Raw genomic sequence first — 27,161 nt, 5'->3', positions numbered from 1 at the left:
TAATGTAGCTAAGATAGGAGAATTGCTATAAATAATGCTATGTACAAGGTTCGACGGGCAGTCAGCAACTAGCTTTCTGACTGTCTCAGCTTTGATTTGCAAATTAAAATTTAAAACTACTTGAAAGATTTTCTGCGTCTCCTTGTCATTTGTGAGAAACGAGAAGCTACGACAAGTACACCTATGCTCTCGAGTTCAGAGAAATAAGAGATCATCTCCTTAATGCATAAAATATCTTTTGAGTTTGACTGGGAAGATATACAATTAAAGTTTATCCTATTTGGATGCTTGAGACCAGGGATTAGAATCTCAAAATAAGGCTAAATGAGGCAGAATAGTGATGAGAAGAATTTTAGCCCAAAGTGGTGTGTATTTTTTTGGAATTTCTTTCAACCAAAACCCTGTGGAGACTCAGTTACAGATTGGCATGTATGACCTTGTGGGCATCACTGAATAGTGGCTGAAAGACGATTACACTCGAACAAAAATTTTGCTTCCTGAATAATTTTGGATCTATCATATGGACTTTGGGTTGCTGATCATGAAACTCACTATGATGCACCATTTTTTGTAATTGCCCATATTTGTTATTTCAAGTAATAATTCAAGTCAATTGAAATATCACCCACGATGTAATTTGAGAAGTTTTTATCTTGCCCAGGCATGCCCAAACATGCTTAGGCAGGGCAGATTCTGCATGGAAATACGGGTTTTAGAAAGACTATAAAGCATCACACATACACCGTTCTATGCATTGTATTCAGTTGTATTGTATATTGGTTTACAATCATGATGCACATGCCCTGTGTGCATAGCATATTGTGTGTATTCATTATACTAAAGTAACTGTATTTTCAGGAGTATTTCTGGTAGAAAAATTACTCACCAATTTTGCAACAGACGCGATGCTTCCTGTTATATTTGTGATGAGAATACGCTTAAATCTCAAAGCCGGAGCGTGATTCCTCTTACTAAGAAAGCCTATAATCTCTACTTTGGGTGTAAAATTGGAGACCAGGGCAAAGCCTAGGCTCTTCACGTTTGTTGCATTCCCATTTAGATTTCATCCCTGAAAATCGGTATTGTCTGTGACGAGCATGGTGAAAGGTTTCACCATGTCATTGTGGTCATAGAGAAATTGTATCAAGAATCCATCAGTGCTGGCAGCCACATAAACAAGATACTTAAACAAGAAACATCATATACTGAGTACAAAATAGAAATCATCATCCACTCATTTTTAGTTTAGCTGAACTATTGCAAAGTATCAGCATAATTATGCAATTATTTTCAATAAAAGTTAATTTCTTGTTTCTGCAAAGCGCTGCACAATGCAACTAGTCTGAAATGACATATGTGTTCAGCTTCAAGTGGTTGACCATAAAAAAAATTCTCAGGAAGCAACACTTTTGAAAACATTTCTTGTCTAATGTTATAGTTGAGAGCTCAACATCAAAGGATACATGTTGCCTTATAGAAAGGGTGGGGTGGCATTGTTGGTAAATAATGAAATTAAATCACTCAAAAGAAATGACATGGGATTGGAAAGTGTAGAATTGTAGATCAAGCTAAGAAACTGCAAAGATACAAAGACTCTGATGACGATTGTATAGAAACTTCAAAAAAGTAGCAAAGAAATGGTTTGCAAGTTACAATGGGAGATAGATAATGCATGTCAAAAGGGCAATGTTACGATAGTCATTGGTATTTCAATATACAGGTAGATTGAGAAAATTAGGTTGGTTTTAGATCCCAAGAGAAGGAATTTGTAGAATGCCTAAAAGGTTGCTTTTTAGGGCAGCTCTTGATAGAGACTACTAGGAGATCAACTGTTCTGATTGAGTGTTGTGCAAAGAACTGGAACTGATTGGAGAGTTTAGCGTGTAAGAATCATCAAGAAGCAGTGATCATAATATGATAGAATTCACCCTGCAATTTGAGAACGAGAAGCTATAGGCAAATGTATCAGCATTATAGCGGAGAAGGGAATTACAGAGGCATGAGATAGGAGCAGGCCAAAACTGATTGGAAGGGAACACTAGCAGGGAGGATAGTGAAACTGCAATTAGGAAGGTGTAGGATAGATAAATTCCAAAGAAGAAGTATTCTAAACTCAGGATGATGGAACAATGGCTGACAAGAGAAGTCAAAGCCAACATGAAAGCCAAAGAGAGGGCATATAATAGAGCAAAATTAGTGGGAAGTTAGAGAATGGGGATTTAAAAGCCAGCAGAAAGCAATTAAAAACTCATAAAGAAGAAAAAGCCCGCAAATAATATTAAAGAGGATACCGAAAGTTTCTTCAGATACACAAAGTATAAAAGTGAGTTGAGAGTAGATGCTGTTGCTAAAAAATGATGTTGGAGAGGTAGTAATGGGGAACAAAGAAATGGCAGATGAACTGAGTAAGTATTTTGCTTCAGTCTTCACTGTAGAAGACACTAGCAGTATGCCAGAAATTCGAGAGCGTCAGTGGGGAGAAGTGATTACTATGTAGAAGGTGCTTGAGAAACTGAAAGGTCTGAAGGTAACTAAGTCAGCTGGACTTAGATAGTCCACACTTCAGAGTCCTGAAGGAGGTGGCTGAAGAGATTGTGGAGGTTTTAGTAATGACCTTTCAAGAATTCTGATATTGTTCCAGAGGACTGGAAATTTGCAAATGTCACAAATGTCACTCCACTTTTCAAGAATAAAGGAAAATACAAGCCAGTTAGCCTGACCTCAGAGTTTGGGAAGGTGTTAGAGTCAATTGTTAAGGATGTGATTTTGCGGTACTTAGAGTCACATGATAAAACTGTCTGAAGTCGTCAGCATGGTTACCTTTGGGGAAAATCGTGCCTGATAAATCCGTTGGAATTCTTTGAAGAAATAACAAGCAGAATAGACAAGGGAAAATCAGTGGATGTTATGTATTTGGATTTTCAGAAGGCCTTTGACAAGGTGCCATACCTGAGGCTGTTTAACAAGTTAAGAGCCAATGGTATTCCTGGAAACATATTAGCATGGATAAAGCAGTGGCTGATTGGCAGGAGGCAAAAAGTGGGAATAAAGAGGGCTTTTCTGGCCGGCTGCCAGTGAGTAGTGATGTTCCACAGAATTTTGTGTTGGGACCGTTTCTTTTTACATTGTATGTCAATGATTTGGATGAAGGGATTGCTGGTGTTGTGGCCAAGTTCAGAGATGATACAAAGAAAATTGGAGGGGCAGATAGTGTTGAGGAAGAAGAGTGGCTACAGAAGGATGTAAACAAATTTGGAGAATGGACAAGGAACCGGCAGATGGAATAATGTGTCAGGAAGTATATGTTCACACACTTTAGTAGAAATAAAGAAATATTTTCTAAATGGAGAGAAAGTTAAGAAATCAGAGGTGCAAAGAGACTTGGGAGTACTTGTGCAGGATTCCAAGATAAAATGGCAGAGCAGACTCGATGGCCCAAATGGTCTCATTCTGATCCTACATCTTATGGTCTGATGGTTTATTCTGGGCCGGTAACAGGCAGTGAGTTGACCAGCACAAGGGATAAACCTACTTGATACCATTCTTAAAATCAATTTGTTGCTAATGTGTCTGTATATTATAGAATTGTAGAAATGTTCACTGTATGGTCCTAAGGGACGCAAAGTCCCATCCTCCCATCTACATGTTCAGAACACTCTCCATTGTGTTGTGGCTCTATAAATGGTATTATCTCTGATCTAAATTGAATTAACAACTTAAGTACAGTGAATTCTTATACATCTTGTACTGGAAGTACAGTGACTTCCAGTGCGATAAAAATTTACAAGGATGTTGCCAGGACTGGACCTTAGTTATAAGGAGACTTTGAATAGGTTAAGACTTTATTCCTTGGAACGTAGAAGATTGAAGTGAAACTTAACAGAGTTATACAAAATTATGAGGGGTGTTGATCTGGTAAATACAGGCAGTTTTTTTCCACTGAAGTTGGTGGGACTACAACTAGAGGTAATTGATTAACTGCCAGTGTCTCACTGAGGAAGGCACTAGCAGTATGTTGGAAGTTCTAGGTGTAAGGGGTCAGGAAGCGTGTGAAGTTACCATTACCAGAGAGAAGGTTCTTAGGAAATTGAAAGGTCTGAAGGCAGGTAAGACACCTGGACTGGATGGTGTACACCCCAGGGTTCTGAAAGAGGTGAGTGAAGTGATTGTGGTGGCATTAATAATGATCTTTCAAGAATCTCTAGATTTTGGAATGGTTCCGGAAGATTGGAAAATTGCAAAAGACTGGAAACTCACCCCACCGTTCAAGAAGAGAGAGACAGACAGAAGAAAGGAAACTATAGGCCAGTTATAGGAAGATAGTGGAGTCGATCATTTACTAATCTACTCCAGTTTTAAAATTAGTATCAGTGCTTTAAGCTACCTAGAGCTCTTGAATAAACCCTTTTTGTCACATCATTAACTGTCTATTTCTCTGATTCAGGTGTCCTGCAGGTCAACCTCTTCTGCACACTCTCTAAAACTTCCATGTTCTTCTTATAGAGCAATGGTTCCCAACTTGAGATCAGTGGAGCCCTTGGTTCATGGTAGGAGTGCATGGCATAAAAAAGATTGGGAAATCTGTAGAGGGCATTCGTTGTAAGGAGAGACTGGGTGAATTTTGATTTTTATTTCTTTGGCATACTGGAAGTTAAATGGACATCTGATAAAAGTTTACAAAATTATGAAAAGCATGGATAGGGTAGACAGTCAGAATTTTTACCCAGGGTGGAAATATCAAATATGAGAGTACATACTTTTGAGGGGAGACAGAAAAACTTAAAGGAGGTGTGTAAGAGAGAGCGGTAGTTGACTGGAATGTAGTGCCCTGCTAAGTGCAGTGATGGTTAAAATGCTTTTAAATAGAAACAAAAATCTGCAGTACTTGCAGGGATATGGAACATATGCAGGCAGAATGAATTAGTTTAATTTGGCAATTTGCTTGGCAGTGCTGTTATGGGCTGAACAGCCTTTTCCTGTGCTGTACTGATCTATGTTCTATTCTCTGTGAGTAGGTCAGAAAGTACCTTGGGCCCACCAAGAATTCAATGTGATTCTGGCTGATGTGCTTCAGACCTCAGCTCCTCCCTGTTTCCTGAAATTAATGTATTTCAAACTGAAAAACACTTCTAATCATTCAACTTTTACATATCTCCAAGATATAAAATTCTAGAGATTCACTGCCCTCTATGAAAAGAAATTTCTATGTTCTTTCGTTGCAAATAACCACCCTTTTATTTTGAAACTATGTCCCCTCTTTCAAAAACACAAGAAATTGTGCAGATGATGGAAATCCGAAACAACACATGTAGAATGCTGGAGGAACTAAGCAGGTCAGGCAGCATCCATGGAAATGAACAAAGGTGAACATTTTAGACCGAGACCCTTCCTCAGGACGTGATGAGTGTCACAAGCCCTGTTGGCTTGTGCACCTGTATTTCTTAATTGTTCTCTTATCTAGAGTCATTAAGCCATTATGCTTTCTGTTTAATCTCATCAAATTTATTTTGACTGGCATGGGTTTTCTGCGTCCTGGCATTTTTTAAAGTAGACTTTCAATTAGCGCTAATTGTGGGGTCCTTATGTTTTGAGATTATTTCATCTCACGGTGTCAGTTGGTCAATCCACCAATGTTCTACTGGAATTCCTATGAAAATAACTCTTGTTTCTGTCTCTGTACCTGGGTTCAGATGTTTGTAAGTGCACACTGTGACACTGAGTTATTCCATCATTTTGTGTGTGTTCCCCTTATTCAAGACTCTCAGTCAAGTAAAAATATTTTAACATCTTCACTGTCACACACTATTAACCAACTCATTCTTATTTTATGAAACTCCAAGGAATACTTACACAACCTGTTTTATCTTCTCTTAATAAGTTAACATTCTAAGAGCAATAAGTACTGCCTGTTACACGCCTGGTCTTTAGGGCAGGGATGAAGGTCCTTCATCTCTGATGGTGCTCTGGGCTTCCTTCATCATGTCAGTAGCTTCCTCTTGGTTTTCACTACTGTCAATCATGCAAGTCCTGGGTGGAACATAGGAGCAGGATAGAAATAGGAACAGGAGTAGGCCATCCGGCCCATTGAGCCTGCCCCGCCATTCAATAAGATCATGGCTGATCTGTCCATAAACTCAGCTCCATCTACCTGCCTTTTCCCCATAACCCTAAATTCCCCTGCTATGTAAAAATCTAACTGTATCTTAAATATATTTAGTGAAGAAGCCTCAACTGCTTCTCTGGGCAGAGAATTCCACAGATTCACTACTCTATGAGAAAAACAGTTTCTCCTCACCTCCATCCTAAATCCTCACCACTGAATCTTGAGGCAATGTCCCCTAGTTCTAGTCTCACCTTCTAATGGTAACAACTTTCCAACTTCAATCTCATCTATCCCTTGCAAAATTTTGTATGTTCCTATAAGATCCCCTCTCATTCTTCTGAATTCCAAAGAGTATAGTCCCAGGCGACTCAATTTCTCCTCATAGATTAACCCCTTCATCTCTGGAAACAACCTGGTGAACTTCCTCTGCACTGCCTCCAAAGCCAGTATTTCCTTCCTCAAGTATGGAGAGCAGAACTGCACACAGTGCTCCAGGTGTGGACTCACCAATATCCAGCATAGTTGCAGTATGACCACCCTGCTCTTGAATTCAATTCCTCAATCCTGTAGACTCAGGAATACCATCATACTCAGATATAGAAGGATTCTTCATAGTTGTTCAAACAATTTTATTTTACCAGATAGGGTTGTTAGCCCTGAGCTGATCCCCTGAACCTGGAGGACTAGTGGGTGGATCATTCTTAGTCTGGCCTCTACCCTTTGACCTTTGGCATCTGTGACAGTACAAAGAGCCGACGCATACTGACCTTATGGTAATAGTTTTAGCACACGTTTACATCTGACTTTCAAGTATCTACTTGTGAAAACAGCATGAAACTGCAATATTATTCCCATTAAGTTTCTACATTGCTAGCACTATATGTTTTCTAATAAGTACTGGAGGTTCGAGGTTTCTGGCAACAGTGGACGTAGAAAATTCACAATTATAAGGATTTAGCTGCACCGTGGGAACCCTATAAAAATGTTGATTTGTGGTGTAAAACAATTAAATAACTTAGTTATTCAAGTAGTTCGCAAACATTTCACAATCACTTACCTCGATTATAATAATTTGCAATGCATCATATCATAAACTAAGTGCAATTTCAACTGAAGGATTTATGAGGAAATGAAATAAAAATGAATTGCCATTCTTCATTTGCCTTACGCCTTAGATTTAGCTCTAAATTCATACTGCAGAGTCTGGCTTATCACAAAGGATCTGTCTGTATTATTTCAATATTGAGATGGGAATGAATGAAATTTGAGTAAAACTCGGTCACTGGATTATAAAGTGGGTGACAAGAAGTCTTTAAGGGACATGACTAATAGCTTGAAAAGAAAAATATGCAGATACTGACATCTGAAAATCTGAAAACTGGAATTATTCAACAGGTCAGGTAAAGTAAATGGAATGAGAAATAATTAATACTTTGTGTTGACAATTTTCTCATGAAAAATCATCTACATAAAACATCAACTGCTTTTCCCTTCAAAAAGTGACACCCATCATTAAGGAATCTCACCACACGGGCATGCCCTCTTCTTATTACTACCATTTCGATAGAAGTACAGGGATCTGAAGACCCACACTCACAAACAAGAGAAAATCTGCAGATGCTAGAAATTTGAGCAACACATAAAAAAATGCTGGAGGCACTCAGCAGGCAGTCTTGCCAAAGGGTTTCAGCACGAAATGTCAACTATACTTTTTTTCCACAGATGCTGCCTGACCTGCTGAGTTCTTCCAGCATTTTGTGTGTGTTACCCACAATCACTCTGTTTTAGCAACAGCTTCTTCCCCTCTGCCATCAGATTTCTGAACCCATGAACACCACTTCATTATTCATTTTTTATGTTATTTATTTGTTTATGTTTTATTGAAACTTATAGTATTTTTATATGTGCTGCGCTGTACTGCAGCAACAAAACAAAAATTTTCAGGACATATGTCAGTGATAAAAGACCTGATTCTGATTCTACAGTGATGCCGCGTCTGCTGAACAGATCCAGCATTCTCTTCTGATTAACTAATTTTTCTCTTCCTCACGCTTGGCTTCTCAAAGTTGTGATCTCTGCTATTCTAACCAAAAGCAAAATCCTGAAGCCCTAAATATGTGATCTAATAGGCCTTCTAATGTTCATCTAAACAAATGCTACTGCATACTACTTTGCCAGTAATCATTCTTGTAAATAATTGGTGCCACTCCATACAAGATGTTAATACTGTAGTTCAAAGGATACTGAAACCATTGACACCTTAGTAACTGATGGCAAACCAGCTGCTTTAAAACAGGAGAAATATGACTGTGTTGCCAGCAAATAAATGAAGTTTGAACAGTAATAGACTGCCTCTGAGACCCCACGCCAGCATTGTTAAACTCTCATGCAAGTAAAGTGGCAGTAAAGTATGAAAAATGGCACTACAGCTGATGAGAATAACATCCCTCTCTCAGGAGAAACACTTGTCAGGAAACACCTCTGTTTGCAACATCTAACTTGTTTATATGGTAACAGGAATGGGGTGACCAGAAATATTAAAACTAAACATTTACATTGTTCCACATTTACCAAAAGAAAGGGACAAGTTAGTAACTTTAATGTTTTAATCTATTAAGCCCTGTCCTTAAATAGACTGCATGGCAACTTTAAGCATGAAATTGTGAACACGACTTTACTTAGTGTGAGTCTTTTTTTTGTTTCTAAAGAGTGGATTAAGAATATTAAAAGAAAGTCAATCCTAAAATTTTATTGGGATTATCACTTGAATGACAGTCACTTCATTCCCTTTAGATAGAGGTTCCTCAATTTTACATATGACATAGAGAAGGATATGGTAGATCTCTTGTCTTGCCTTCCTTGCCCTTAAGCACAGAATCAAACATGAACCCAAGGAGCTACATTTACTTAAAAAGAAAACATTCACAGGGTCTAAAAATGCAAACAACAGGAATTCTGCAGATGCTGGAAAGTCAAGCAACACACATCAAAGTTGCTGGTGAACGCAGCAGGCCAGGCAGCATCTCTAGGAAGAGGTACAGTCGACGTTTCAGGCCGAGACCCTTCGTCACTAGCAACTTTGATATGTGTTGCTTTCACAGGCTCTCTTTATCTTCTTGCTCATATTTTTATCAGCACTTCTGAAATGGAATGCTTTAACCAGAATTTTAGAAATTAAATTGATTTTTTTTTTGCTTTGGTTTTTTGAGCAAGTATAAGACGTGCATTTGAAAATAGAAAAGTTATCACTTTAATAAAGTTTACATTAATTCAGTAATAACAGTCAAGCATGCTCAAATGTGAATGATTATGAATTAACAATTGATGCAAGTACGATGGCGGGGGGGATATTATTTCTGATTAAATTTCAGGAAGATTGTCCTCAAAGTTAGCATATCCCCTAATGATATTTACTCCGTCCATGGCTGAACATCAATTGTGGCTACTGTCGAGCCACAATTGTCGAGAAAATCCAGTTTGAGTGTGGTTCAGCTACATCCCACAATAATAAGCATTCACATCAGATAACATGATACAACGTCTCTTGTTTATTTGAGGAACACTAATTAGAGTTGGAAGATATATGTCTAACAACTGCCGACTGGGAACATCGTGAGGGTGACACTACATTGTTCATAATAGCAGAAGTGGTCATGGGCTTGCTGTTAGCTACGCATATTCTAATATGCTTATACTTGGTATAGCAGAACTCAACCAAGTTCTGACTTCTCACTTTGAATCCCTGAGAGAGAGATTTAGGAAAACAAGCAAACTTAAAGTTGAAGGAAATTTGATTTGCAAAACTGTGATTAATGTTTTTGCCACTTCGGATTTCATTTCTTGCCTGAAAACACCTTTTGCATTAGATCCACTGGAGCACCTCTTCCATAAACATGTCATTTAGATTAGCAAAGGAGTTGTATTGGCCATCGACCCACTTGTCACGAGGATAAAATTCATAAGCTGAAAAAATGAAAAGAATATGTCCGTGTAGATTCAATGCAGTACGAGAAGCTCGGGGGATTTGCAAAGCTTGTTTACTAGTCGTATTGTTTTAAGGCATATTCATAAGAGCGAGACACTTTATGTCACCCAGGTTCAGCATTCAAACAGTCACATGACTTAATTATGTATTGATATTTCACAAAGCATTTCAAACACACGTCAAAACAATGCAGGTCTACGTGCAATGACATTATGTCTTAAAAAATAAGTATCACTGAAGAAGAAAAGCTCAGTGAAAAAAATATAAATGCTGTGTGGAAGGGTGAAGTGGTAATAACTGGGAGCATCAGACACACACATGTGCACTTACTCTGTACATTCTAATTGCCCCTGGAGGTGTCTTTCATGATAAGCAGAGTGTTCAAACAAAAAAATGGTCACAATTAATTCAAATGCTGAGACTGGATTACAGCTTCATGTCTCAATATAAGCAAGACAGCCCACTGGGGTGGAATTACAAGTGAAGCATTAAAGTGTCTGTGTAAATCTACAAGACTTACAATATTGCTATGAACATCTTTATGTTAGCCTCCGGGTCCATACTGCTTTAATAGCAGCATCATTATGATAAAAATGGTGTCACAAGCTAAAATTGGGTTAGAAAAGGATAAAAGCAAAGGTTTTTGCATGTTATTATTTAATGACATTACATAATAACAACTGTGATTAATGAATACACTATGAGAAATAGTAGATTAAAAGGAATGAGCTACCCACTGTGCCCTTAATTAGTCTGCCAGTGTAAATGAATTCCCTAGGTCTGAAAAAGCCCTTTGAAACTAGATAGCCCTGACCTTACAATATAAATGGACTTAACGTGAAATGAATACATTTCAACCTTGGTCGTATACTGCTGGAGGTATTCTCTAAGGTAGACTGTGTATTTTGAAAGTGGATGAATTTTACATTTCTGTATATCTCACAGATCGATGTCATGAAAAAGAATCTGGTGATGTGTTCAGTTGTCATCACCACCATGTGTGGTTCATGACAGTAGTGGCATTGTCATGGGAGCACTTGAGAATCCATCAGGAGCTATGCTTCGGAATTTCAAAACAAAATAATTATTAGCATTTGGTAATGGCTGTAAACAATTATTTCAATTATGCAAAAACCCTGATTTATTTTCCCTAATTTTCATTATCAAGCATGACCTAGCTTCCACTCCAGTTTTCTGATCCTAAGATATTGATGAGACCAATAAAAAGACTGAAGCCTATTCCGCAGTTGGGTTGAATCTCTCAGGGAATTTGTGCTTCCATCATTAGCATAACTTGTACTTGCCCACACACACCTTGAAAGTGCAGCTTCCAGAGAACTATCGAGGGCAGCTAATACATTGGATTCTGCTTAATTAGGCCATCAGTTAATGGGGACATCTTTTTATTTGAGACAACATTTAAAGAACAAGGAAATAATTGAGAATGTAGCCAGGTTTATTTGGGACACTATATCACTTAATTGGGGCAAGGGACTGTTCCTGAACAGTTTCCAACTTTTGTCAGTCGCCTGCATTTATGTGGCCATTAGGTACTACAATGTGCTTAGAATGAACAGTTTTTAATTAGAATCAGCTGAATCTGTTTCTGTTGAAGAAGCAGTGACTTTTGACACTAATAATTGATGAGGAATAAGCAGTAAAATCATTCAGAACTGCTTTGCTTACCATGATTTAATTCACTCAGGCTTAGAGATGACAGTCCATTGTCTACACTAGGTGTCTGCACTGATTTTTTACATCAAAATCACTCAATCAAAAGAACACAGCAGTGTACACTGGATGAATTCCTGTACCAATAAATATAAGGAAATAATTCACAATTTTATAGTATTGTAGTAGCATTGGCAATGTTCTCATTTTTTCCGTATTTCAGTTAAATACATCATTTATTACTCAGTTAGATGGTTGTTCTTTTTATACCTTTTTAACAAATTCCATGACATTTTGACTAATTGGAGCAGCCAGTTAAATAGACCAAATCGTACTGGACCCAATGTGTCCCAATTAACTGGAGTTCACAGTAGTCAAATTTTGGAGCCATCTATTTCTTTTTCCGAGTAAGTCAGACCTTAGCAACAAGAATGCAACACAGAGGTTAAAGAAATACGAACTACCTTGGAAAGATGTCAGTTAAGTTGAACTGAAGAGTGAATACGTAAATGTCTTTTACTACTTTCTCTGAGCTGGTTTATTTTATATAAATCGCTTTCTGAAATCCGAGCTGTTGTTTTTTTTTTGGCGTGCGCCTGCGTGCGTGCGCGTCTGTGCGTGCATCTGTGATGATGTCTTTTTCCTGGCTTTTACAAAGCACGGAACGAGAGAGAGACTGTGTGGTACGCCACTGCTCACACAGACATTTTCGCGTATTTTTCCCTTTACTTCATGAGGTCGAACTGCGATCTCGACTCTCAAACCCGCATGGATGGAAAGCGTACTTGGGAGCTGACAAAACGGGTTTCGGACCCAGGAACCTCCACTCCCGGGTCCGGCGCCGATAACATTGCACCACCAGCCAGCCATCGAGCTGTTAGTTTTAATGAAACTTTTTGCAAAAGTGACAGAAATGGCTAGTAAGGGGAAACCACACAAAAAAAAAACAACCATTCAATCAAAGCGCTCCGTGCTGGTGTTTTACCTTCCACTGCAATACTAATCTCCTCTCTCCACCTTTTATCAGACACAATCAGTTATTTAAGACTACATTCAGGAAGCTTAAGACTTTTAGTTTTCACCATTATATTAGGAATTTCAACAAATGAATGAAAATTATGGGGTGATTTTAATGCCTAAGTATAAATAGCTTTGGATAAATGTGTTTTTTTTTGCTTTCAAGTATCATCCCAAGTTGCTTACAGCCTACTATTAAGGTGATGGAAAATGGCTGACCAATCAACATTCAGGAGACATATGAAAGCAACATATTTTATGGAAGCTTACCATCTACACATAACCCACATGTTTCATTTTTACACATTAAGTGGTTTTCAAGGCATTGGGGAATATGACAGGTCAAGGATGTGGAAAGATTTGGATCCTGTTGATAAGTTCAATACCTTGAGAAGCTGGTGGAGAAACAATATTCCTTCAGGACAACAAGCTTATACAGAAAAGTGTCAGGAAACCTGCAAAGAAAGAGTGAAAGATATCTTCTGGTTCAAAAATTGCAGAACATTTGAAAACATGTAATTTTGTTGGATTGTTTCTATCTTCTCCAGCAATGCTGCACCTATTTCAAATGTGAACCCTAGTGAAAAATGATGTCATAATTTTTCTACAGTTGATCATCACTGGACAAATAATACACACACATTAATTTTGCATTGAAAGGCAGGGAAAATTGAGATGTCTCATAGATATCCCCAATTAGGTGCATTAGCATTCAGGATTACTTGTTCTTCCAATATAATTCAACTAATTGTGGTCAAGTTAACATCTTTGGCTAAGTAGCTGATGCAGGAATTTATTCAGATGCATGGGTTGGACAATCTATAACAGGGGTGCATGGAAAGAGCTACTTTTTAACCAGGGCAGTGACTGAGATTTCAAAAACAGAGTTTCACTGCAGTTTCTCTGAGATGAGGAGCAACCAGCAAGAGGCATTGACTTAAAAAGCAGAGCTTCGAGTCAGTTTTCTCTGAGTTGGACAATCCATACCAGAGGTGCGTGAAAAAAGCTACTTTTTAACCAGGGTGACGATTGAGATTTCAAAGGCAGACTTTGACCGCAGTTTCTCTGAGTAGAGGACTGGCCAATCAGCAAGAGAGATTCATTAGAACGGGGGAATATAAGTAAGGCAGATGTAAGCAGAGTGGCCATTCTTGTGAATGTGCCAGTTTTCAGACTGGCTTTGACTCATCAGGATTAGGCAACATCAGCATGGGTGAGGAAAAGCATCTTGTAAGTTACTCTCTCTCTGTTCTTATTTGTTCATTCCTCATCTATTAGTACATTGTATAGAGCAAATGGCTCCAGGGGCAGTCTTTTGTACTGCTTGTGGGATGTGGGAAGTCTGGACAACCTCCAGTATCCCTGATGAACACATCCGCACCAGGTACAGGTCCTGAGAGAATGTATTAAGGAACTGGAGCTGGAACTTCGATTCATACAGGAGAATAAGGAGGTGATAGATAGGAGCTACAGGGAGGTAGTTACCCCTAGCTTGCAGGTGATAGGTGGCTGTCAGAAGAAGGAGGAGGGGATGCACGGCCAGTGCAGAGTACACCTGTGGCCATTCCCCTCAATCTTTCAATACTATTGAGGGGGATGGCTAACCGGGCGGGGGGGCGGGGGCTAGCAAAGTGAATGAGTCTCTGGTACTGAGTGTGGTGCTGTGGCTCAGAGGAGTAGAGAGGTGAAGATGAATGCAGTGTTGATAGGAGATTCTTTATTCAGAGGAAAAGAAATGAGGTTCTGTGGGCACAATAGAGACACCCAGATGGTGCCAGGATCAGTGATGTCTTGGATCATGTCCATGGCATTCTCAAGGCCAGAAGTCTTTGTACGTAATGGTACCAATGGCATAGGTAGACAAGGTGAGGAGGTCTTGAAGATGATTTTAGAGAGCTAGGTAGAAAGCCGTGGGCACAATAGGGACACCCAGATGGGTCCAGGATCAGTGACCTCCAGGATAATAATGCTTGGATTGCCGCCTGTGCTATGTGCCAGTGAAAATAAGAATAGGATGATTTGGCAGATGAATATGTGGCTGAGGAACTGATGCAGGGTGCAGTGGTTTAGATTCATGGATCACTGGGATCTCTTCCAGGGAAGCTATGACCTGTACCAAAGGGATGGGTTACACCTGAACCAGAGGGGTCCAATATCCTTGCGGGCAAGTTGGTTAGAGTTGTTTGGGTGGGTTTAAACTAGTTTGGCAGAGGATGAGAACTGGAGTGATAGTGCTGAAGATAACGTTGTTGGGTCACAAGGAGGGCTGAAGTGTAGTGAGACTCCTAGCAAAGAGAGGCTGATGATAGAGCAAAATTACAGTTAACAAGTTGAGTTGCAAAGTTAACGGTGGACATAATTGAAAAGGGTGAATGCAGGACTAAAGATGTTACAAATGAATGCGCAAAGTATACAGAATAAGGTCAATGAACTTGTAGCACAGTTACAGCTTGGCAAGTATGATGTCGGAGGCATCACTGAATCACGGCTGAAAGAAGATTATAGCTGAGAGCTTAATGTTCAAGGATTCACATTGTGTCAAAAGGATAGGCAAGAAGGCAAAAGGGTGGTACGGTTCTTTTGGTAAAAAATGAAATTAAATCATTAGAAAGTGTGACCTAGGGTCAAAATGAGTTGAATCATTGTAGACAGAGTTATGGAACTGCAAGGGTAAAAAGACACTGATGGGAGTTACATACAGACTCCCAAACAGTAGTCAGGATGAGGTTACAACAGGAGATAGAAAATGGATGTCAAAAGGGCAATGTTGCAATAATCATAGGAGATCTCGATATTTAGGAAGGTTGTGAAAATAATATTGATGCTGAATCCCAAGAGGGAGAATTTCTAGAATGTCAACAATGTGGCTTTTTAGAGCAGCTTGTGGTTGACCCAAGTAGGGGAACAGTGATTCTGGATTCAATGTTGTGCAATGAATCAGAATTGATTAGAGAGCTTAAGGTAAATGAACCCTTAGGGACAATGTATGATTGACTTCACCCTGAAATTTGAGAAGGAGAAGCTAAGACCAGATGTGTCATTATTAGAGTGGAGTAAAGGAAATTTCAGAAACATGAGAGAGAAGTTGATAAGTATTGATTGGAAGAGGAAACCAGCAGAAAGATAGATAGATAGATATACTTTATTAATCCCAAGGGAAATTAGGTTTTGTTACAGCCGCACCAACCAAGAATACAGCGTTAAGTATAGCAACACAAAAAACCCCAACAGTTAAACAACAAAATGCAAAACTATGCCAGATGGAGAATAAGTCCAGGACCAGTCTATTGGCTCAGGGTGTCTGACCCTCCACGGGAGGACCTGCACGTTCGATGGCCACAGGCAGGAACGACCTCCCGTGCCGCCAAGTGTTGTATCACGGTGGAATGTGGCCGAAGTCCAGCAGTAAAAAGTTCAATATCCAGTCTGCAAACACGTTCCTCGATCGTAATATACCCCGGATTGCACCGTCCGTTGTTAGCCAGATCAGTAAGCACCCCAATCCTTCACGCTTACCGTTCTCGGTGCACTTCCGGTCAGGCGGAACGGTATTACCCACTGAACTCTTCTTCTCCAAAAGTCTCTATGGTCTTGACCCGGTCCTCTTTCCTCAGCTTTGTGATCCCCCTCCGCATCCTCTGTGTGTTTTCCTCCGGATTTCAGCAGGGGTGTCTGCCTCTCTATTCATTAAGCCGGCCGGAATTTGCTGGTCCGTGGAATACACAATGCAACCTTGCTTCTGTCCCGCGTGTCGGGATGTAACCATTTCCAGCGCTAAAGAAAACCCAAATAAAACTCTCTCTACCAGCATATTAGAGAGGGTGCAGCTTCAACATGTTACCGTGAGAAAAAAATACAAAAAATAACGTAAATTAAAAGTAAGAAGAAGAAAGTAAAAGAATAGATCGGAACGGCTGTACAAGGCTTCATGCACGACCGGCGCATGCGCACAAAATGAGAGAAGAGAAGCGATGGCTGGAATTTCTGGAAGCAATTCGGAAAGCACAGGATATAAACATCCCAAAGAGAAAGAAGTATTCTAAAGGCAAAATGACACAACCATGACAATTTCCCGCGGGATCAATAAAGTATGTCTATGTCTATGTCTATGTCTATATCTAAAAAGGGAAGTCAAAGCGAACATAAAAGCTGAAGGGAGGACATATAATAACGCAAAATTTAGTGGGAAGTTAGAGGATTGGGAAGCTTTTGAAAACCAGCAGAAGACAACTATAAATGTCTTTAAGTAGGTAAACTTAGAATATGAAAGTAAGTTAGCTAATTATATTAAAGAAGTTACCAGAAGTTTCTTCAGATACATAAAGTGTAAAAGAGAGTTGAGAATGGATATTAGTTTGCTGGAAAATGATGCTCGATAAGTAGTAATGGGGGACAATGAAATAGCAGATGAACTGAATAAGTATTTTGCATCAGAATTCACTGTGGAAGACAGTAGCTGTATGGTGGAATTTCCTTGTGTCAGGGGTTATGACGTGCATCAATTTACCATTACAGAAGGATAAACAAAGGAGAATCAGTTGATGTTCTGTACTTGGATTTTCAGAAGGTCTTTGACAAGGTGCCATATATGAGGCTATGACCCCACGGTATTACAAGAAAGATTCTACCATGGATAAAGCAGTGGTTCATTGGCAGGAGGCAATGAGTGGGAATAGAAGGAGACTTTTCTGGCTGATTGTCAGTCACTAGTGGTGTTCCAAGGAGAGTGTGTTGGGACGAATTCTTTTTATGTTATCTGCCAATGATTTGAGTGATGGAATTTATTGCTTTTTTGCAAGGTTTGCAGATGATATGTAGGTCGGTGGAGGGGCAGGTAGTTTTGACAAAGTAGAGAGGCTACAAAAGGACTTAGACAGATTAGGAGAATGGGCAAAAAAATGGCAGAAGTAATGCAGTGTCAGGAAGTGTAGGGTCATGCACTTTGGTAGAAGAAATTAAATGGTTGATTATTTTCTAAATGGAGAGAAAATACAAAAATCTGAGGAATCTTTGTGCAGGATTCCCTAAAGGGTAATTTGCAGGTTGAGTCTGTGATGAGGAAGGCAAATGTTATGTTCGCATCCATTTTAACGGGGCTAGAATATAAGGATAAAATGTTGAGAATTTATAAAGCACTGGTGAGGTCTCACTTGCAGTATTGTGAGCAGTTTTGGATCGCTTATCTTAGAAAGAAGGAATGTGCTGAATCTAGAGCGGGTTCAAAGGAGTTTCACAAAAATGATTCCAGGATTGAATGACTTGTTATATGAAGAGTTTTTGATGGCTCTGGGCCTATATTCACTGGAATTCAGAAGAATGAGAGGTGACCTCAATGAAATCTATCAAATGGTGAAAGGTCTTTATAAAGTGGATGTGGAGAGGATGGTCCCTATGGTGGAAGCGTCTAACACCAGAGGGCACAACCTCAAAATAGAGATGCGCCTTTTAGAACGGAGATGCAAAGGAATTTTTTTAGCCAGAGAGTAGTGAATCTGTGGAATTTGTTGCCATAGGCAGCTGTGGAGGCCAAGTCTTCATGTATATTTGAGGCAGAGGTTAATAGATTCTGGATTTCATCAGAACATGAAGCGATACAGAGGATGAAGGGATAAGGCAGAAGATTGGGGCTGAGAAGGAAAAATAGATCAACCATGCTGAAATGGTGGAGCAGACTTGATGGGCCAAGTGGCCTAATTCTGCTCCTATTGCTTATGATCTTATGGTGTTATGGTTTGTGTTTATACTTTGAAATACAATTTGCTATTAAGATTCAAAAGTAGTGAATGAGAAAAGAGTTAATCTTCTCTGAAAAATTAAAGACAAAATATTTTACAATAGTTTTTCTATATCAAACAAAATGACATGTAAGATTATCTATCAGTGAATGATAAAATCATTTATACTACTATCACATTTTTAAATTACAGACCTTCAAAGTCACTTGTCTCTTGAGACAGGATTATTATAAGTACATATCTGCCACCTGTCAAAGCCGAAGATGGGTTTTCAAGTACTGTGAAAAGCATAATTGACAGACAGATCATGTCCCATGCTTTATTTTCAATTAAGATTTTGTACAAATTAACACGAAGAAATACATATTTCCAGTATGATGAGAATTACTGATTAAACATATCATTTATCAATTGTGAGCAATTGCTTACTTGGATTATCAACTCACAGAAGTCTGACTGCTGTAAAATTTTAATGTAATCTGCAAAAAAAATTCTTCAAGGTATTTAGTGTGAAGCATCAATCACTTATATCATAAAGCAGATTCATTTACTGTATTAACTGTTTGATTTTAATCACACGTATATATACTGTATGTTAATCAAGAACGGCATCATGGTTCACACGCAAAATGCTGGAGGAACTCAACAGGTCAGGTAACATCTAAGGAGGGAAATAACCAGTTGATGTTTTGGTCTCATCATTTCCATCATTTTGCATGTGTTGATCAAAATTCCCAGCATCTGCAGAATCTTTCATTCAGCATCATAACCTCATGTCTTAAACTAATGAAATTTTCTGATGAATTAGCTTGAAGAGTGAGTCTGCATTTCAGAGATTGCATCATGTAGAAAGCAGTTGTTGTTATTAGTAATATGGCCTATACATGCTGGTTCTGTATGTATCAGAAAACAATGGTCACTTGAGAGGATGCCAATACTCCTCTCCTTTTATCCCTGTCCCATTATTACTTAACTAGTCTCATGATTGCCCCCTCTGATTTCAATTGCCCAGAGATCTAGAAGGGATAATTTCCTCCCCTTGATTTTTTTTTTTCTGTTTATTTGATTTACTTGTCACGGTGTGCGCCAGTAATGACTGCACCCAGGCTTAGAGGAAAACAGACCATGTAAAAATAGAAACAGGAGTTTATTCATAGGAATTCCAACCAAAAGTGGGTGGCACGACCGAGTGAAACTGCAAGTCAAATCCTTCTCAACACAACGATCCCACAATGAGTGCTAAATGGGAGTCCGCTTTACAGAATACAGAAAACCTGTGCCAATCACAATTAACTTGGCAAGATTAAACAGAAAGCACAAAGGCTTTAACGATTCTAATTAAGCCATCAATTAAAAAATTCAGGTGCTTAAGTAACCTGGAAGCTTAACGCTCTGCTCGCTGCAGAGACCTGCAAGGCTCATGACACAGACAGTGAGGACTGCTAAAAACACCATCGATGTCACTCTACCCTCTTCCAATTTAGGACATATACCAGCATTATCAAAGATCACTCCCATCCTTCCCGCAATTTCTTTGACCTCCTGTCATTCCTCAGGCTTTAGACTTCTTAACACTGTGATGCCATCCAGTTCATATGTACGCTCTGACTGAATGCCCTGTGCTCTCTCTCCCCACATAACCCCCCTGCCGCCACACACTTCCCAACCAGTGCAGGATGATAGACACACTATCACCCTGAACTGATCACTTTTCTTCTATTATTACTCTTTCATGTATTTCTATAATAGTGCCAGTAATATTATACCGTCTTACATAAGCATGCACTACACACTTTATGTCAGCCACTCAATCTCCAGACATGCTACTCAGGCACTCATGCTAATATTATTTTGTGACTGTATGTATTACCGTAACCATATTACTGAGTGTCACTACGTTTGTCCAGTGTTTTTCAGCTTGGCCCCAGATTAATGGTGTTTCATTTAGCCGTGTGCACGTGTTTAGTTGAAGGGCAATAATCTTAAACTTGAACTTAAGCTTGACGACATGGATTTTGTATTGATTGCGAACTGGAATGGGAAACTGAGAGAGTAATTGCTTAATTATGGCTATTCAGACAATGGACCTGCCCAGAATTTTCACAGAAATGAATGAGTATGATTTGCCTCTGATTTTCTGCTGACCTTACATGTAGCCACTGATCAATCAATCACATTTTAAGTGGAAACTACAAAGTAATGAAGCAGCCAGAATTTCACAATAGAAATAAAATTATAAAGGCTTTAATCGTAGAAAAAAAACAAAGATTTGCTTGCATTGGATGGAACATAAAACTTGATATAGACTTGTATAGATGTAAGAGTTACTAACCAACCAATAGGATAGTGGAGCACCAGCTTCCTCTCTGTCCTGTCCAGTCTATAGAGGCAACATACCAATGTATAATGAGTTTAGTTAATTTATCAAGTTGATCCATGGTTATTTGTTTCGCATGTGTACTATTACGTGATTTCTATATAAGCATGTTGAATTGCCTCACTCCGTATTTTCAGAGCTTCCTGGATTCTAGATTTAGTGTTCAGATAGGACTGGTAACAAGCCCTATTTCCAATGAACAATATCTATGATTTTCAACTATTGAAACTACGCCTGATTAAGTTTTGTATATTCACATCTATAGTTACAACAGTTATTTCCAATCATTTATATTTGTTAATAGTGACTCATGATCTAAATTTTCATGTTTGTTGTATTTACAAATTACCACATTTTCTTCAAGCTCAAAATACCCCTGCATTTTTTACTGACATCTGAAATCAAAACAAAATTATACTTTTCAAAGAAAAAATACAAATATTTTTGAATTGCTAATATAATTTTCTTCTATACCACCAAGGAAGTAAAGTATTGCATGAATGTCTTGATGTAATATGATGCTGATAAAATCATCAAATATAATTTCAACATTCTTTATGGAATAATCGCTACAGAATTAGTCCGTTATGGTTTTGTTCCAGATTATGCAATGCCAGAACCTCCAATTTATGTGAAACCTTCCGTTCTAATTCCTTGTTATTTTTGAAATGTATTCAAAATCATTTTTGGATTGTAGGACCATATCTTTGTTCATGTTAATGTAACTTGTATAATCCATTTTCAATAACAGAATGTCAGTATTTGGTTTTTATGATTATTTCCAGAGATTAGGCATAGCTAGAGTTAAATTCAGTTTTTTGTTTAATACTATTGTCTTCAGAATGAGTTGCTTTAGACTGACTACTAACTGTTGGGTAAAACATCATATTTCCTTGTTAGTTCTTTAGAAAGCCTTAATGACAGACTCAAATTTGTCTCCAGCTTAACTTTTATCTGTTTCTATGTCAATGGGAAAGCAGTAAGTTTTGCAAGTTGGTAAAATATAATCAAACATAATTCCTACTTTCTACTTTACTGCATTAAGCCCTACCAGATAGCAGTTTGATGTTAATGTGTCAGTCATGGCTTAGTGGGCAGGTGTCTTATCTTTAATTCAATACATTGTGGGATTAAGCCTCACTCCAGAGACATGAACAGAAACATCCAGGCTGTAATTCCTGTGCAATTCTGAGGGCATTCCCTGCTTTGAATGTGATGTAAACTAAAGCCTCCTCTGCTTTTTAAAAAATATTCAACAGCAATATTTCAAAGACCAACAGAGAAGTTACCTCTAGTATCTTAGACATCAGTTGTGCCTCAGTCAGCATCAGCATAGTTATTCAGCCGTTATGATTTGCTGTTTGTGGAAACTTGCAGTATACCATATTTTCCTGCAAGACTACAAAATGCACACTGCAAAATGTACTTGATAGTAAATGGCGCTGTTCCTTTTAATTAGTATTTTTGCTTACTGATGTAGATTATTTTATGAATATATTTTTCCTTATCTTTAGAACAAATAAGACATTAAATTATTGATTTTATTGGCATATTATTCATAGAGAATACAGGTCAGTTTACAGAAGAAGTCTGATGTATAAAGATGATGAAAAGTTTGTTCCTTTCATAGAGTATTTGGAACTTGAAGTAGTCCTGCACCAATTCAGAAGCTGGGAGGTGATAGGTAGAAATGGAAAAGGGCAGAAGAAGTAATCAAATAGGAGAGGAGAGTGCTTCATGGGGGAAGTGATGGACAAGGGGAACCAAAGGTGATGGGCAGGTGAGGAGAAAAAAGAATTGAAAGGGTACCTGGAATGGGGAAGGGAAAAAAAGAAAGAAGGAGAGGTGGGAGAAATTATCTAAAGTTGGAGAAGTCAATGTTCATGCCATCAAGTTGAGGGTTACCCAAAATGAAAATGAGTTGTTACTCTTCCAACTCAAGTTTGTCATCATCATGGCAATAGAAGTGGCAAAGAACAGACATGTCAGAATGGGAAAGGAAAGTCGAATTGAAATGGGTAGTCACTGGGAGATCCTGCCTTTTGTGGTGAACAGATACTTAGATACTTTGTACTTTCTTGTCGCCAAACAACTGATACTAGAATGTACAATCATCATAGCGATACAGGTTTCCTCCGCCATCCGAAGGTAGAGCATTCCTATGAAACTGTTCGTAAGCCGAAATGTCGTAAAGCGAAGAAGCAATTACCATTTATTTATATGGGAAAATTTCGTGAGCATTCGCAGACCCAAAAACAACCCACCAAATATTGCCAAATAACACATAAAACCTAAAATAACAGTAACATATAGTAAAAGCAGGAATGATATGATAAATACACAGCCTATATAAAGTAGAAATACTTTTCCACAATCATTACTGCATTGTTCTCCATAGCGAAAATCTCACACAAGCTCCATCGGCAGAAAATCTCATGCAAGCGCTGTTGGCAAAAACACGGTGCACCTTTAAGCTATGAAGCTGCCAAATCAGACCAAATAACACGTAAAAATACACAGCCTATATAAAGTAGAAATAATGTATGTACACTGTAGTATCACTTACCGGAATCGGGACAGCGTCGAGCACACTGATGATGGTATGTTAGACTGAGTTGTCGCAGATTGGGCGGTGCAGTGGCCCCCACCCTCCAGGCCGCTGACTGATACATTGCTGCGAAGAGCGCGAAGGTACAGCGGTAGCCGGGAGGCACACAGCACATCTTACAAAAAAAAGACAAAATAAACATGCTAATTAATTAGTTGCTGCCCGACACGTAATTGTTGGCCCAGATCAGTGCTGATTTCCGATTGTGTCATCTCTGATCTAGGCCGACAATTACGTGTCAGGCAGCACCTTATTAATTAGCATGTTTATTTTAGCTTTTTTCTTAAAGATGTGCTGTGTGCCTCCCGGTTACCGCTGCATTCTCCGTGAATCGATATTTGTCCATGGCCTGGGGGTTGGGGTGGTGGGACACTGAGGTGTCATCTCATCGTCTGTTTCCATTAGGGCAGGCAGCTCATCTTCTATATCTGCCCGCCTCGATGTCGAAGGTCGAGGTTCATCGTCTGCTGTGGCTGATGTGGAAGGCTTGCTTGACTGCTGAGCCTCGCGCATTTTTCTATCACACAGTTCTTTGTAAGGACACAAACCATCTTGCAAGTATCCCCTAAACCTATGTACTCTTTCAAAATTAAAGTCATACTTTATCATTACTCATTTGGTTTCGATTGTTATCGTTTCCTCTTCCAATTGCATCAGCTCTTCATCTATCAGATCTTGGTCATGGGATGCCAAAACCTCTTCAACATCATGTTTGTCAGCTTCCACAAGCCAAACTCACTTTGTCCTTAATTCATTCACCACGATTGAAGCACTTAATTATGTCTAGTTTTACGCTAAGTGTAACACCCTTACAAGCTCTTTCAGGCTTTTCCGACACCATAGAATTCATCTTGCAAACGGTTGCTCACAGGCACGTGTTAAAGCAATGCCGGCGAGAATACCGTTCCGAATCCAGGGGAGAGCAGCTGCTCGGGGCGCGTGCTGCCTTTTATCGTGCGCTGATTTTTTTCGCGCACTGATTTTTTATCGTGCGCTGCTTTTTTTTCGTAACAGCGAAAACACCTTCTGAAAGCGAAAACAAGGTACTAATGTATGTCTTTCGTAACAGTGAGGTTTCATAAAGCGAACGTTCGAAAAACGGGGGACACCTGTATTTGATTCTGCGCTTCCCGCTCCCTGGATTACAAATCGAGAGTAAATATTAAAAATTTTAAATTATAAATCATAAATAGAAAATAGAAAAATGGAAATTAAGGTAGTGCAAAAAAAACGAGATGCAGGTCCAGATATTTGGAGGGTACGGCCCAGATCCGGGTCAAGATCCGTTCAGCAGTCTTATCACAGTTGGAAAGAAGCTGTTCCCAAATCTGGCCATACGATTCTTCAAGTTCCTGAGTCTTCTCCCGGAGGGAAGAGGGATAAAAAGTGTTTTGGCTGGGTGGGTTGTGTCCTTGATTATCCTGGCAGCACTGCTCCGACAGCGTGCGGTGTAAAGTGAGTCTAAGGACGGATGATTGGTTTGTGTGATGTGCTGTGCCATGTTCACGATCTTCTGCAGCTTCTTTCGGTCTTGGACAGGACAACTTCCATACCAGGTTGTGATGCATCCTAGAAGAATACTTTCTATGGTGCATCTATAAAAATTAGTGAGGGTTTTAGGGGATAGGCCAAATGAAGGGGTTCATTTCACACTTCTTCCATTCCCATGCTAAGTTAATATTTTACCTCTTACTTGCAATTCTGATTATACAGTTTTCTATCTTCCTCTTTCTTTATGTACCCACCAAAAGTAATAATGTTACAAGGTTTAATTCTAGTCAGCCGGATTACTTTTGTGATGAATTTGTACTCTAAACTATTTATTCGGTTTTATCCATGATTTAGTATTACATATATTAACAAATCAGTTCATTCAGAGGAAAGGGATCATTCTGAATTTAGATCTTAAAGATTTATGTAAAATACATTTATTTATTTTGTAAAAATATATTGGTTTGAAGTAAAAGAGTAAGTCAATCTCACCTCCAACAGAGTTCAGTCAGCAACTATATAAAATCCTGTTAACTTACTTCCTGCTTTCATTTCTGTCTTGGTTTAAGAATTTGCATGGATTATCCTTGTCCAAGATCCTTCATTCCTAGTTAATTTGTTGGAAGTTAAAAAGCTGAATTCTTGCACACAATGTCAAGGAAGAGAAATGCAGCTTAATTATTCCAGCAAAATAATAGGCCATACTCACAAATTCACAGATTCCTGCACTGACACTCATGCTATATGTCATCAGGCAAAGGAGGGCTCACTCCTCAGACACTGAAAAGGAATCAGACTTGAAGCGGGGTTCAAAGCATAGCTGAAGGCACACAGCTGATTGAATACTCATTAATTTCTAAGGGCATCAATGTAAATAAAAAGTTGGCAAATGTCAAGAATGCTCAAGATGTACAATAGTTTCATGGCATTGGCCCAAGTATACCACAGTGATTAAGGTGTGGTCTGCTATCTAGGTGTCTTACTGAACTGGTGTTATATCTGAATCCGAGTGAACTTATATACAAGTAATTAAGTTTTAAATACAAAGAAGGCAAGACAGCAGGTATAATTCATTTGGAGTTTGAGGAGATTTGGTTTATTAGTAAAACAGTTGAAAGCTTCTACACATGTACCATGGAAAACATTCAGACTGGCTGCATCACCGTCTGGTATGGGGGTGGGTGGCTACTGCACAAGATCGAAGTAAGTTGAGAAAATTGTAAAAAAATCAGCTTCATCATGGGTACTTACCTCCGTAGAATCCAAAACATCTTCAAGGAGCAGTGCCTTAGGAAGGTCGCATCCATCATTAAGGATCCTCACCAGCCAGGACATGCCACTACTAATTGTTACCATCAGGAAGGAGGTACGAAAGCCTGAAGGCACATACTCAGTGATCAAGAACAGCTTCTTCCCCTCTGCCATCTGATTAGTAAATGGACATTGAACCCATGAATACACCTCACTACTTTTTTATTTCTGTTTTTTGCACGACTTATTTTAACATACTGTAATTCAGTTTTTTTCCTGCATATTTATTTATCATGTATTTCATTGTACTGCTGCCATAAAGTTAACAAATTTCACATTTGCTGGTGATACTAAACCTAACTCTGATTCTGATTCTGATACCTGAGATGAATGAAAAATGCTAGTGTTGGTAACAGTAATTAAACCAATGCTGAACTGTTGTAAAACCCCCTCTGATGTACTAATCAGTAGGGTAAATTCCTTGACTTTAGCATATCAGAAAATGTCCTAGAACCTGCATAACCACATAAGCATCATCACAGAGAAGATTGATTGTTTCAGTTATAGTTCATATTGGGTGTCTCAGCAAGGACTGTCGTGATTAGTGGAATGATTAATATCATTATTATTGTCTTGAATATTAAATGAGGGCATAAAATTTATGGTTTGAAATTCAAATCATTATTGGAATGATGATGGCTATATATTAAGTAAATGGTTATCATTCTTTATGATATTTTCTATGATATATGTAGAATAAGTATTCCATCACTATAAAAAAAAACTACTCCAGTTCTGAAGAGTTTGCTCCAGTTAATAATCTTCTAAACAAGATCAATATTTTAACCAGTCTTCAAATGGCAGGATTAGTTATGTCGGGCTTTAAAAATACATCACTAATAGAAACTGCATTCTGACACAGA

This window comes from Mobula hypostoma, chromosome 10 (assembly GCF_963921235.1).
Source record: "Mobula hypostoma chromosome 10, sMobHyp1.1, whole genome shotgun sequence".
Classification (NCBI taxonomy): Eukaryota; Metazoa; Chordata; class Chondrichthyes; order Myliobatiformes; family Myliobatidae; genus Mobula; species Mobula hypostoma.
This window is presented reverse-complemented; position numbering follows the sequence as displayed.